The sequence below is a fragment of the Trichechus manatus genome, unplaced genomic scaffold (assembly GCF_000243295.1).
Source record: "Trichechus manatus latirostris isolate Lorelei unplaced genomic scaffold, TriManLat1.0 scaffold00034, whole genome shotgun sequence".
Lineage (NCBI taxonomy): Eukaryota > Metazoa > Chordata > Mammalia > Sirenia > Trichechidae > Trichechus > Trichechus manatus.
This window is the reverse complement of record NW_004443970.1, coordinates 8,262,429-8,276,169: the sequence shown is the minus strand read 5'-3', so window position 1 is coordinate 8,276,169 and position 13,741 is coordinate 8,262,429. Positions and strand designations below refer to the sequence as shown.

Sequence of the window (13,741 nt, the reverse complement as noted above, 5' to 3'; positions counted from 1 at the left end):
TCTAGTGATTGGTCTTTCCTGATAACATGTCCAAAGTAAGCAAGCCGGTCTTGCCATCTTCACTTCTAAGGGGCAGTCTGGTTGTATTTCTTCTAAGTAAGAAGGGAAAAAGAAAGGCAGCTGGGAGAGTGCTGGCAAAGAGTGATGAATAGTTTGATTCTAAGTGAATTTGGGCTGGCAGGCACGTTTTGTTTGTTTTTTAACACATGAAATCTGTATTAAATTCAAGTTTCAGAGTCCATCAATAAAGTTTTATTGGAACACAGCCGAGCTCATTCATTTACATACTGTCTATGGCTGATTTCACACTACAAAGGCAGAATTGAATAGTTATGACAGAGACTATATGCCCTGCAAACCCTAAAATATTTATTATCTGGCTCCTGTCAAAAAAAAAAAAATGCCCGCCCCTAGCCAGTCTGTTGTCTGCCTTCTCTGTACCAACATCTGGGTTGTTAAATATTTGCTAGAGAAAATCCATAAATTATATAGATTGGTGCCACAATACATTCATGATCTCTAACCCTAACTGGAAACACAACACTACCTGGAAAGCCTTCTAATTTCCCTAGACAGTTCTCACTTCTCTTTTCTTTGTTGTTGTTAGCTGCTGTTGAGCTGGCCTCCAACTTATGGCGACCCCATGCACCACAGGATTGGACCATTGTGTTCCATAAGGTTTTCACTGGCTGATTTTTCTGAAGCAGATTGTCAGGACTTTCTTCATAGTCTTAATCTGGAAGCTCTGCTGAAGTAGGTTCAGCATCATAGCAACACACAAGCCTTCAGGTGCATTGGTCGGGAATCGAACCCAAGACTCCTGCATAGAAGGCAAGAATTCTACCATTAAGCCACCACTGCCCCCTCTCTTTTCTTCGGCCTTTCACTGTTGCCACTCTTCTAAGCCTCCAAACACTTCACCCTCATCTCAAAAGCTTGGGTCTGGTTTTCAAACAAGTTTCATTGACAAATGACAAAAACAACAATATCCCAATATCCCAAACATTTCTTTCTTCATTTCTTCCAAGTGTCCAGTAGTTGTTGATGTTCATCAACAGGGTGGCTAGCCGTCCACGATGTTTATCAATGTCACGGCCAGGGTGGCTAGCCATCCACGGCCAGGTGGGCAGCCTGGTCATCAGGCAGCTGTCCATCAAGACTGAAGGTAGAAAGGCGTTTGAAAGCCAAGTCAGAGAAGGCAGGAGCTTGGCTTGTGCGGTGCACCATGAAGGCAGGAGGGAAGGGAGAGAAACCTTGGCAATTTGTTTTTAATATTTGTGCTTGCTCTGGATGCCATGAAAGCTGCATATATTGGCTTCTGACTAATGAAAACAGAGAGGAAGCCAAGCTGGAAACCTGGCTGCGTTTCTGTGCACAATTAGGTTTGTTTGTTTAGGTCTCTTTTTGTTTGTTTTCAGATGACTCAGATAGGAATACTGCAGGCCTTTCAAAGCGGAGTGCTCTTCTGTGTATTTTGGGTGTAGGGCCTCGCCAAGTGCAGACAGACTTGGCTCACTGGGATTATTTTCCTATCCAGGGGTTTTTCAAACTCTCAAGTGGCGCTGAAGAACACCATTCCAAGCCAGGTTATTTTTCTTAGCAGACCCCAGCCTGAAGGTGTAAAAGGGATAGGGATTGCAAACATACAGACACAATAGTCCCCAAATAGCACACAAGGGCACCTATTGGGCTGTTCTCCAACTCCGTCTATGGTTGATAGATTTACCATCTGCGGACTTCAGTTCTCTTTGGAAATCTCTTCGCGAGTCTAACTCCCCGTTTGCAGACAGCCAACTCCAGAGATGGAATCTCCCTTTCTCTCTCCCTGATCTGTCTATAAACTGTTCTGCTTGTAGGACTCTCCTCTTCCAGTGCTCCAGTTTGGAGTCTGGAGCCTCCCGCAGATATAGAGATAGTTACAGTCCAGGAACCTGCCAAGCATGTGGCCGAGCTTCCCTACCTAAGGGCGGTGACTCCTCCATGGAGGTGGTTTGCTCCTGGCCAGTTTGACCCCAAGTCCAGGGCATTTGGAGGGGCCTTGAGAGGGATCAGGGATTGGCTTTTCCTTTTCCAGATGAGCAGAATGCAAACCAGGCAATGATGAAAACCAAAAAGCAAACCAGTTGCTGTGCAGTCGATTCTGAGTCATGGTAACCCTACGTGTGTCAGAGTAGAACTGTGCCCCATAGGTTTTTTAATGGCTGTCATGGTTTGAATTATGTCTCCCCAAAACTGTGTGTATCAGTTTGGCTGGGCCGTGATTCCTGGTACTGTGTTGTGAATCCTGCCTCTATGATGTTAATGAGGGAGGATGGCTGGCAGCTGTGTTAGTAAGGCAGGACCTGATCTACAAGACTGGATTGTGTCCTGAGGCAATGTGTTGAGATAAAAGAAGGAAGTGAGCACTGAGACAGGGGGACCTCATACCATCAAGAAAGTAGTGCCGGGAGCAGAGTACGTCCTTTGGACCGGGGTCCCTGGGCAGAGACGCTCCTAGTCCGGGTGAACACTGATGAGAAGCCCGAAAGAGAGAAAGCCTTCCCCTGGAGCTGACACCCTGAATATGGACTTTTAGGCTACTTTGACTGTGAGGAAATAAATTTCTCTTTGTAAAAACCATACACTTGTGGTATTTCTGTTATGGCAGCACTAGATGACTAAGACAATGGCTGATACTTCCGAAGCAGATCACGAGGCCCTTCTTCTGAGGTGCCTCTGGGTGTACTCAAACTTCCAACCTTTCAGTTAGCAGCCGAGCGTATTAACCATTTGAAGGCCCTCTAATCTCCCTTGCTTAGAGATTTCTTTCCAGTAGCCTTGCTTCTGTGTAATGAGTCAGAGCATAGAAACCGTCCCAATTGGTCCCAGTTGCTGTCAAATACTAAAGATTTTTACAGGTAGCAGGAGCAGGTTTTCTGAGCTCCCTGAAGGCTGGGTCCCAGCCCCATGTGAAATGAAGGAGGACAGCCAATGGGCTGGCAGGAGAGGTACTATTCTTACTTTAGTAACTTCAGTGAAATGCCTGTTACCCAAGATTTTGCTTTTCGATGCTTGTCTCTCTCTGGATCTGTCTATAAACTGTTCTGCTTTTAAGATTCTCCTTTCAGTGTTCTGGAGTCCCTGGGTGGTGCAAATGGTTAACACACTTGGCTGTGTTCCAGTCCACTTAAAGGCTACTGGAAAGAAAGGCCTGGTGATCTACTTCGGAAAAATCAGTCACTGAAAATCCTGTGGAGTATGTGTGTCTACTCTGACACACATGAGGTCGCCATAAGTCAGAATCTACTTGAGGGTTACCAGTTTTCAGTACTCTGGTTTGGAGTCTGAAGCTTCCTAAAGTTTTTAGGAGACAGATTTGTTTTATAAAAATTCACGTATTCAATAATTCTTTTTCTCAGACCACTGTCTTCCAGAGCTATATCCTGGGACCAAACAGAATTTTGCCCAGCCCCTGCACCTGCCGCATCTGCGCTGCTAGGTATGACAAGTGGTGTTTGGAACCATGGTCCTGCATCTTACCGGGTTTGGGTGCAAATAGTTAAGTTGGAGGTGAGCCCAGGAAGCATGTGAGGGAGTGGGGAAGTCGACTGTGGGCAACTGGGGCTCACTTGTGCCAGAGACCACCGACAGACCATGTGGAATATGCCTTGGAATTGTCCCACCGCAGGTGAGGCAGCTGTCCCTCATTGGTTGAGATTTCCTCCTGGCATGTCAACTCCCCGGCACTTCCAAACAAATTCCTGCAGCCAGAGAGAGTGTTCTCAGGCAGAGAGAGGCACAGAGCTCTGGGCTGATGTGGGATCTCTTTGCGGGCCACCTCTGGCTTAGTTGAGGGCATATGGAAGGGGCACCAAATGTGTCTACAGTGTCTCCTGTACCATGTAGCCTAAGTTGCCATACCTAGGCTTCAGTCAACAGAAGAAGATTATCTTCACTTGACTTCATAAGTGCTTTTCCTGCTACTAAGGCAGAGGCATGTTGTTGTTGTTAGGAGCATCCAGTCAGTTCCAACTCATAGCAACCCCGTGTATAACAGAACGAAACACTGACGGGTCCTACACCATCCTCACAATCCTTGTTATGCTTGAGGCCATTGTTGCAGCTACTGTGTCAGTCCATCTCCTTGAGGGTCTTCCTCTTTTTCGCTGACCCTCTACCTTACCAAGCATGATGTCTTTCTCCAGGGATTGATCCCTCCTGATAATATGTCCAAAGTATGTGAGACATAGTCTCACCATTCTTGCTTCAAAGCAGTACTCTGGTTGTACTTCTTCCAGGACAGATCTGTTCATTCTTTTGACAGTCCATGGTATATTCACTATTCTTTGCCAACACCACAATTCAAAGGCATCAATTCTTCTTCCGTCTTCCTTATTCACTGTCCAGCTCTCAACTGCGTATGAGGTGACTGAAAACACCATGGCTTGGCGCACCCTAGTCTTCAAGGTAACATCTTTGCTTTTCAACACTTTAAAGAGGTCTTTTGCAGCAATTTTGCCCATTGCAATGCGTCTTTTGATTTCCTGACTGCTGCTTCCATGGATGTTGATTGTGGATCCGAGTAAAATGAAATCCTTGACAATTTCAATCTTTTCTCTATTTATCATGATGTTGCTTATTGGTCCATTTGTGAGGATTTTTGTTTTCTTTATGTTGAGGTGTAATCCATACTGAAGGCTGTGGTCTTTGATCTTCATCAGTAAGTGCTTCAAGTCCTCTTCACTTTCAGCAAGCAAGGTTGTCTCATCTGCATAACATAAGTTCTTAATGAGTCTTCCTCCAATCCTGATGCCGCATTCTTCTTCATATAATCCAGCTTCTTGAATTATTTGCTCAGCATACAGATTGAATAGGTATGGTGAAAGGATACAACCCTGACACACACCTTTCCTGACTATAAACCACACAGTATCCCCTTGCTCTGTTCGAATGACTGCCTCTTGATCTATGTACAGGTTCTTCATGAGCACAATTAAGTGATCTGGAATTCCTATTCTTCCCAATGTTATCCACAATTTGTTATGATACACACAGTCGAATGCCTTTGCATAGTCAATAAAACACCGGTAAACATCTTTCTGGTATTCTCTGCTTTCAACCAGGATCCATCTGACATCAGCAGTGATTTCCCTGGTTCCATGTCCTTTTTGGAATCCGGCCCGAATTTCTGGCAGTTCCTTTTCGGTGTACTGCTGCAGCAGCTTTTGAATGATCTTCAGCAAAATTTTACTTGAGTGTGATATTAATGATATTGTTCAATAATTTCCACATTAGGTTGGATCACCTTTCTTGGGAATAGGCATAAATATGGATCTCTTCCAGTCAATTGGCCAGGTAGCTGTCTTCCAAATTTCTTGGCATAGAGGAGTGAGCACTTCCAGCACTGTATCCTTTTGTTGAAACGTCTCAATTGATATTCTGTCAATTCCTAAAACTTTGTTTTTCACCAATGCCTTCAGTGCAGCTTAGACTTCTTCCCTCAGTACCACTGGTTCCTGATCATATGCTTTACCTTCTGAAATGGTTGAACGTCGACCAATTATTTTTGGTATAGTGATTCTGTGTATTCCTTCCATCTACTTTTGATGCTTCCTGAGTCATTTAATATTTTCCCTATAGAATCCTTCAATATTGCAAATCAAAGCTTGAATTTTTTTCTTCAGTTTTTTCAGCTTGAGAAATGCTGAGCGTGTTCTTCTCTTTTGGTTTTCTATCTCTAGATCTTTGCATGTCATTGTAATACTGTTACTGCAATAACGCTGATTGGAACTGCCTGCCACAAAAGCCAATTCGCAGAAAGGTGAGCAGCAAGAGTTTTATTATCTATCTATCTCTATATATAGATAACATATAGGAGACAGAGGGGAATAGATTCCTCCAAAAACCCATCTCCTCCAACTGGAGACAGGCCAAAGGCTTTATAGGGACAGGATTATAGGTCTTAGAAGTTTGTGTTAGTTCCTCATTGAGGTGGTCAGGTCCCGGATAAGTTAATCTTTTACTAGCATTCTTGGGGGTTATCTGGCGACATCCTGGTTTTCTTGTCACAAGACGGGTGCTTTGTTTGGTTTTTCATTCCCAGATCATTATCACTTGTTTTCTACCTTCCAAGGAGGAACATCATTTAATCTTAAACGTTTAATAGAGACTGGAATGGGAGGGAAAGAAAAGATCACGAGACAATGCTGGGGTTTAGCAATGGGGAGTAATAACAGTGAGCTGGACCTATGCAGCCTCTTCCGATACTTTACTTCGTCTTCTTGAGCAGCCTTTTGAAATCTTCTGTTCAGCTCTTTTACTTCATCATTTCTTCCTTTCACTTTAACTACTCGTTGTTCAACAGCAAGTTTCAGAGTCTCTTCTGACATCCATTTTGGTCTGTTCTTTTTTTCTTGTCTTTTTAATGACCTCTTGCTTTCTTCTTGGATGATGTCCTTGAATTCATTCCGCAGCTCATCTGGTCTTCAGTCATTAGTGTTCAACACATCAAATCTATTCTTGAGATGGCCTCTAAATTCATGTGGGATATACTTAAGGTCGTTCTTTGGCTCTCATGGACTTGTTCTAATTTTCATCAGTTTCATCTTGAACTTGGATATGAGCAATTGATGGTCTGTTCCACAGTTGACCCCTGGCCTTGTTCTGACTGATGATACTGAGCTTTTCCATCGTCTCTTTCCACAGATGTAGTCAGCTTGATTCCTGTGTATTCCATGTGGTGAGGTACACATGTATAGTCACCGTTTATGTTGGTTAAAAAAAGGTATTTGCAATGAAGAAGTCGTTGGTCTTGCAAAATTCTATCATGCAATCTCCGGCATTGTTTCTATCACCAAGGCCATATTTTCCAACTATCAATCCTTCCTCTTTGTTTCCAACTTCCGCATTCCAATCACCAGTAATTACCAATGCATCCAGATTGCATGTTTGATCAATTTCAGACTACAGAAGTTGGTAAAAATCTGCAATTTCTTCATCTTTGGCCTTAGTGGTTGGTGCGTAAATTTGAATAGTCATATTAACTGTTCTTCCTTGTAGGTGTATGGATATTATCCTACAACTGACAGTGTTGTACTTCAGGATAGGTCTTGAAATGTTCTTTGTGATGATGAATGCAACATCATTCCTCTTTGTCGCTCCCGACATAGTAGACCATATGGTTATCCAATTCAAAATAGCCAGTACCAGTCCATTTCAGCTCACTAATGTTTAGGATATTGATGTTTATGTGTTCCATTTCATTTTTGATGATTTCCAGTTTTCCTAGATTTATACTTCGTACATTCCATGTTCCAGTTATTAATTGATGTTTGCAGCTGTTTCTTCTCATTTTGAGTTGTGCCACACAGCAAATGAAGGTCCCGAAAGCTTGACTCCATCCACATTATTAAGGCTGACTCTACTTTGAGGAGGCAGCTCTTCCCCAGTCGTATTTTGAGTCCTTCCAACCTGACGGGCTCGTCTTCCGGCTCTATATCAGACAATGCTCCGCTGCTATTCATAAGGTTTTCACTGGCTAATTCTTTTCAGAAGTAGACCACCAGGTCCTTCTTCCTAGTCTGTCTTAGTCTGGAAGCTCAGCTGAAACCTATCCACCATGGGTGACCCTGCCGGTATTTGAATACTGGTAGCATAGCTTCCAGCATCACAAAGCCCCCACAGTACGACAAACTGTCAAATGCATGGGGGAGGCAGGGAAATGAACTAATACCTATTAGCACTATTTGAAAGAAGCGTTGAAAAGCATAAGGTTTGATTCAAATCTGTGTTTGTCGTTTATCCATTTTTTTAGCATATATTTAAGGATTGCCTACCTGGTTCCAGGCTCTGGGCTCAGAGCTAGGATACAGCAGGGAACAAATCAGGCCCTGTCTCTGTCTTCAGGAGACCAGTGTAGTGGGATATGTGGACAAGCAAAGGGTTAATTACAAGAAGGTAGGTAAAGTACAGGGTCAGCAAAAAAGAGATGGATTGACACAGTGGCTGCAACAGTGGGCTCAAGCATAACAATTATTGTGAGCATGGGGCAGGACCAGGCAGTGTTCCGTTCTGTAGTACATAGGGTCACTATGAGTCGGAACCGACTCAATAGCACCTAACAACAAGAAACAACAACATTACAGTATTGGGTGTCTGGGAGCAGACTGGAGGGATCCCTAATCTAGGTTGAAATGGTCGAGCATCCCAGGGCAAATGGGTGAAATCTGGAGGACGTATAGGCAAAGAAGAAAGAGGAAAAGTGTTACAGTGAGAGGGAATTGAATGTGAGAATGCCCAAAGACGAGAGTGCAAATGTAATAGACTAAAAGAAGTTAGGGTTGTTCTCTAGTAGGTGGTGAGCGGGAGTAGTCACCATAAGCTGGAAGTAAGCAAGGGCCACATCATATAGGACCTTGTAAGCACAACAACAAGGGGTTAAAGAAGGAGCTCTGGTGGTGCAATGGATAAGCACTCAGCAATTGGAACCCACACAGCAGCTCTGCAGGAGAAAAACCTGAAGATCTGCTCCTTAAAGATTAAAACAAAAATCAAAACCAAACCAAACCCTTTGCCGTCAAGTTGATTCCAACTCATAGCAACCCTATAGGACAGGGTAGAACTGCCCCATAGGGTTTCCAAGGAGTGGCTGGTGGATTTGAACTGCCAACATTTTGTTTGGCAGCCAAGCTCTTAACCACTAGACCACCAGGGCTCCTCATAAAGATTATAGCCTAGAAAACCCTATGGTGCCTTTCTGCTCTGTCACATGGGGAAATTGACTGGACGGCACAGAACAATAACAACAAGCACATTACGGTGTTTATATTGTACCCAGAGCAATGAGGAATGGTTTATATTTATTATTACTGTAAAATTGATTTTACTTATTTGTTCTATTGTCTGTTGAATTCCATGTCTTCCTTCTGAGTTCATTTTTCTCATCCTGCAGATCATCCTTTAGTAGCCCTTTCACTGACATCTGTGAGTGCTAATTCTCAGTCAATGGCCAGTCTGGTTTCTTGTGGCTTTAGGCTTATGTAATTTGGGGCCTATTTGAAGAAAAATAATACAAAACTAAGAATACAAAATTAAGCATGAGAGTCTATATTAAGAATGAGAAAAAGAATTTCATCAAATTACAAACTTTTGAAAGTTGACAAATACAACAAACATCAAAAATCCAGAAAAATAGCATAATATTTTTATTAATTAACCAATTTTTTTTCTGACTTCTGCTCCGTCATACTGTCCCTCATGTTGGTGGCACTGGAGTGGCCATGGGATTTGGGGAAACTGGCTAGGGGGAGGCTGAGTTGGCCTACTTTTACTTTGAGTTTCATGAGATGTATTACGTGGTTTGTAGTCATTGCATGTATAGCTCAGTTATTGATGGACATACAGATGTAGGGATGGTTCCCATCCACATACTGCTTACCTAGCACCCAGCACCAGAGGTTGTATTGAGATGTTACTAAGTCCTACAATGCCCAGCACCAATAATGTGTGGATAGTGGAGGGAAAAATTTAAGATGTGTAGAGTCAAAAGCTAGTCTGTGAAAAATTCTTCCAATCATCAGACTGGACATGGAGAATTTAATTCTTACCCAATGCCTAGTCAAAACAGAAGCTTTTATCTATCAAGACTATATTTGAGAATGCAGTGCATACAATCATAAACACACCATATATGTACAGCTCATATGTGAAAGAAATTTCACAGAGATTTTCCCAAATTTCCCTGAACATACTGTAAAGCTGAAAGAAAATTTTCTAAACTGTCAATAACAAAAAATAAAATTTTCATCAACTATGTTAGAGGGAAGACTGAATTATCTTCTTTCTGTATAGAAAATTATATTATAAAATTATCATATGAGGAGGTGATTAAAGGATATGTAGCTTAAAATGGAAGGAATCAAAATGCAATATGGTATTTTTGACTGAATCTTGGAGAAAAGAAGACATTAGTGAAAAAATTGGTGAAATCTAAAAAAAAAAAGTTTATAGTTTGGTTAATAGCATTATACCATTGTTAATTTCTCAGTTTTGATGCATGTAGTTTGTATGTATATGACGTTAACATTAGAGAAAGCTTTAGGTCAATTGGCATATCATAATCTATATAGACAATGTTCTACATCCCACCTTGGTGTGTAGCAACTGGGGTCTTAAAAGCTTGGGAGCAGCCATCTGAGATACAACAATTGGTCTCTTCCACCCAGAGCAAAGAAGAGCAAAGAAAACCAAAGACTCAAGGAAACAATTAGTTCAAATGACTAGTGGACCACATGAACCAAGGCCTCCACTAGCTTGAGACCAGAAGAACTAGATGGTACCCAGCTATCACTACTGACTGCTCTAACTAGGACCACAGTAGTAGGTCATGGACAGAGTGAGAGAGAAATGTAGAACAAAATTCAAACTCATAAATAAGACCAGACTTACTGGTCTGATAGAGACTGATGGAACCCCCAAGACTATGGCCCTCAGACACCATTCAAACTTGGAACTGAAATCACTCCTGAGATCACATGATAGCCATACAATAGCCAGGCCTATAAGATGAACAATAACACTAGTGAGAAACGTGCACCTCAGAACAATCAACTATACGAGACCTAAAGCGCATCACTTGCCCAAAAGCAAAGTTCAGAAGGAAGGTAGGGGAGGGAAAACTGGGTGAATGGACATGGAGAACCCAGGGAGGAAGCGGGGAGAGTGTTGACACATTCAGGAGTTTGCAACCAATGTCACGAAAACAACCTGTGTATAAATTGTTGATTGGGAAATTAATTTGTTCTGTAAACTTTTACCTGAACCACAGTAAAATGCTTTAAAAAAAATTAGGGAAAGCTAGATGAACTTGCTGTATTATGTTTGCAACTTTTCTGTAACTCTAAAATTATTTTAAAATAAAATTTTTTTAAAAAATGGAAGGCGCGCATGCAAGGATCCTAAAAGCTTAAGTTTTCTGAGCTCACAATAGATCCGCACTGCTCTCAGTTTATCTGAAAAGGTCTATTTCACCTTTACTATTTTTTTAAATGATTTTCTTTTTATCTCCTTTGTTAGTTTATTAGCTATGAATTTGTTCTGTTATTTTTAGTAGTTGCTTTATGATTTATACTGTACGTCTTTAACACAGTCTACATTCAAGTGGCATATCACTTCATATATAGCATAAGAACCTTACAACAGTAAACTTCCAGTTTTACCCTCCCAGCCTTTAAGCTGTTGTCATACATTTTTCTTATGCACAGTTGTAAATCCCATAATTCATTGTTCTTATTTTAGAATGTAGAATTTTTTTTTTTTTAATAAACTACAATATACCGGTTGAGCTAGATGTTCCTCGAGACCATGGTCCTCACAGCCCTCAGCCAGGTAATTTGGTCCCTCAGGGAGTTTCGATGTGTCTATGGAGCTTCCATGACCTTGCCTTGTACAAGCTGTGCTGGCTTCCCCAGTACTGTGTACTGTCTTACCCTTTACCAAAGTTACCACTTATCTATTGTCTACTTAGTGTTTTTCCATCCCCACCCCTCCCCTCCCTCATAACCATCAAAGATTGTTTCTTTTTGTGTGTAAACTTTTTCATGAGTTTTTATAGTAGAGGTCTCATGTAATATTTGTCTTTTTGTGATTGACTTATTTCACTCAGCATAATACCCTCCAGATTCATCCATGTTCTGAGACGCTTTGCAGATTCATCATTGTTCTTTATCATTGCATAGTACTCCATTGTGTGTATGTACCACAGTTTGTTTATCTGTTCATCTGTTGATGGACATCTAGGTTGTTTCCATCTTTTTGCTATTGTGAACAATGCTGCAATGAACATGGATGTACATATGTCTATTCGTGTAACAGCTCTTATTTCTCTAGGATATATTCCTAGGAATGGGATTGTTGGCTCATATGGTATTTCTAAGTCTAGCTTTTTAAGAAAGCACCACATTGTTTTCCAAAGTGGTTGTACCATTTTGCATTCCCATCAGCAGTCCATAAGAGTTCCAATCTCCCCACAGCCTCTCCAGTATTTATTATTTTCTGTTTTTTTGATTCCTGCCAGTAATGCCGGGATTAGATGGTATCTCACTGTGGTTTTGATTTGCATTCTCTAATGGCTAGTGATGTCGAGCATTTCCTCAGTGTCTGTTAGCCACTTGAATGTCTTCATTGGTGAAGTGTCTGTTCATTTCCTTTGCCCATTTTTTAACTGGATTATTTGTCTTCTTGTTGTAGAGGTGTTGGATTTTCCTGTAGATTTTAGAAATTAGACCTTTGTTGGATTTGTCATAGCCAATTTTTTTTTTCCAGTTTGTAGGTTCTCTTTTTACTCTTTAGCTGAAATCTTTTGATGAGCATAAGTGTTTAATTTTTAGAAGATCCCAGTTATCTAGCTTATCTTCTGGAGTTTGCATGTTGTTAGTTATGGTTTGTATCCTGTTAATACCGGATATTAGCATCTCTAGCATTGATCCTATTTTTTCTTCTATTATCTTTATAGTTTTTCGTTTTATATTTAGGTCTTTGATCCATTTTGAATTAGTTTTTGTGAATGGTGTGAGGTATGGGTCCTGTTTCATTTTTTTGCAGATGGACATCCAGTTTTGCCAGCATCATTTGTTAAAAAGACTATCTTTTCCCCATTTGATGGACTTTGGACCCTTGCTGAAGATCGGGTGACCATAAGTCAATGGATTTACATCTGGGTTCTCAATTCTGTTCCATTGGTCAGTGTATCAGTTGTTGTACCAGTACCAGGCTGTTTTGACTACCGTAGCTTTATAGTAGGTTCTGAGGTCAAGTAGTGTGAGTTCTCCTACTTTATTCTTCTTCTTCAATAGTCTTTACTTATCCAAGGCCTCTTCCCTTTCCACATAAAGTTAATGATTAGTTTTTCCATCTCTTTAAAGAATGTTGTTGGTATTTGGATCAAGATTGCATTGTATTTGTAAATAACTTTGGGTAGAATTGTCATTTTCACAATGTTGAGTCTACCTATCCATGAGCATGGTATGTTTTCCCATATATGTAGATCTCTTTTGGTGTCTTCCAGTAGTGTTTTGTAGTTTTCTTTGTATAGGTCTTTTACATCTCTGGTTAGATTTATTCTTAAGTATTTTATTTTTTTAGGGGTTATTATAAATGATATTGTTTTCCTGATTTCCTTTTCCTCATTCTCTTTATTGGTATATAGGAATCCAACTGATTTTTGTATGTTTATCTTGTATCCTGCTCCTTTACTGAATCTTTCTATTAGTTCCAGTAGTTTTCTCATGGAGTCTTTTGGACTTTCAATGTATAGTATCATATCATCTGCAAATAGGGACAGTTTTACTTCTTATTACCAGTTTGGAAGGCTTCATTTATTTTTCTTGTTTTATTGCTCTAGCTAGGACTTCCAGGACAATGTTAAATAGGAGTGGTGATAAAGGGCTTCCTTGTCTTGCTCCTGTTCTCAAGGGGAAAGTTTTTAGCCTCTCTCCGTTAAGACTGATGTTAACTGTTGGTTTTGTATACATGCCCTTTATTATGTTGAGGAATTTCCCTTCTATACCTATTTTATTGAGAGTTTTATCAGGAATGGGTGTTGGACTTTGTCATATGACTTGTCTGCATTGATTGAGATGATCATGTGATTCTTTTCTTTTATTTATGTGATCAATTACATTGATTGATTTTCTAATGTTGAACCATCCTCACATACCTGGTATGAATCCTACTTGGTGGTGGTGTATTATTTTTTTGATATGAT

At 40.8% G+C, this 13,741-nt stretch overlaps 1 non-coding gene across 1 annotated transcript; it reads right to left on the bottom strand.

The window, feature by feature from the left end:
• Positions 1–790: 790 nt before the first annotated feature.
• TRNAR-UCU (transfer RNA arginine (anticodon UCU)) lies at positions 791–861 on the bottom strand. Its single transcript has one exon. It is a non-coding gene; the product is annotated as a tRNA-Arg (tRNA).
• Between the last annotated feature and the right edge of the window lie 12,880 nt (positions 862–13,741).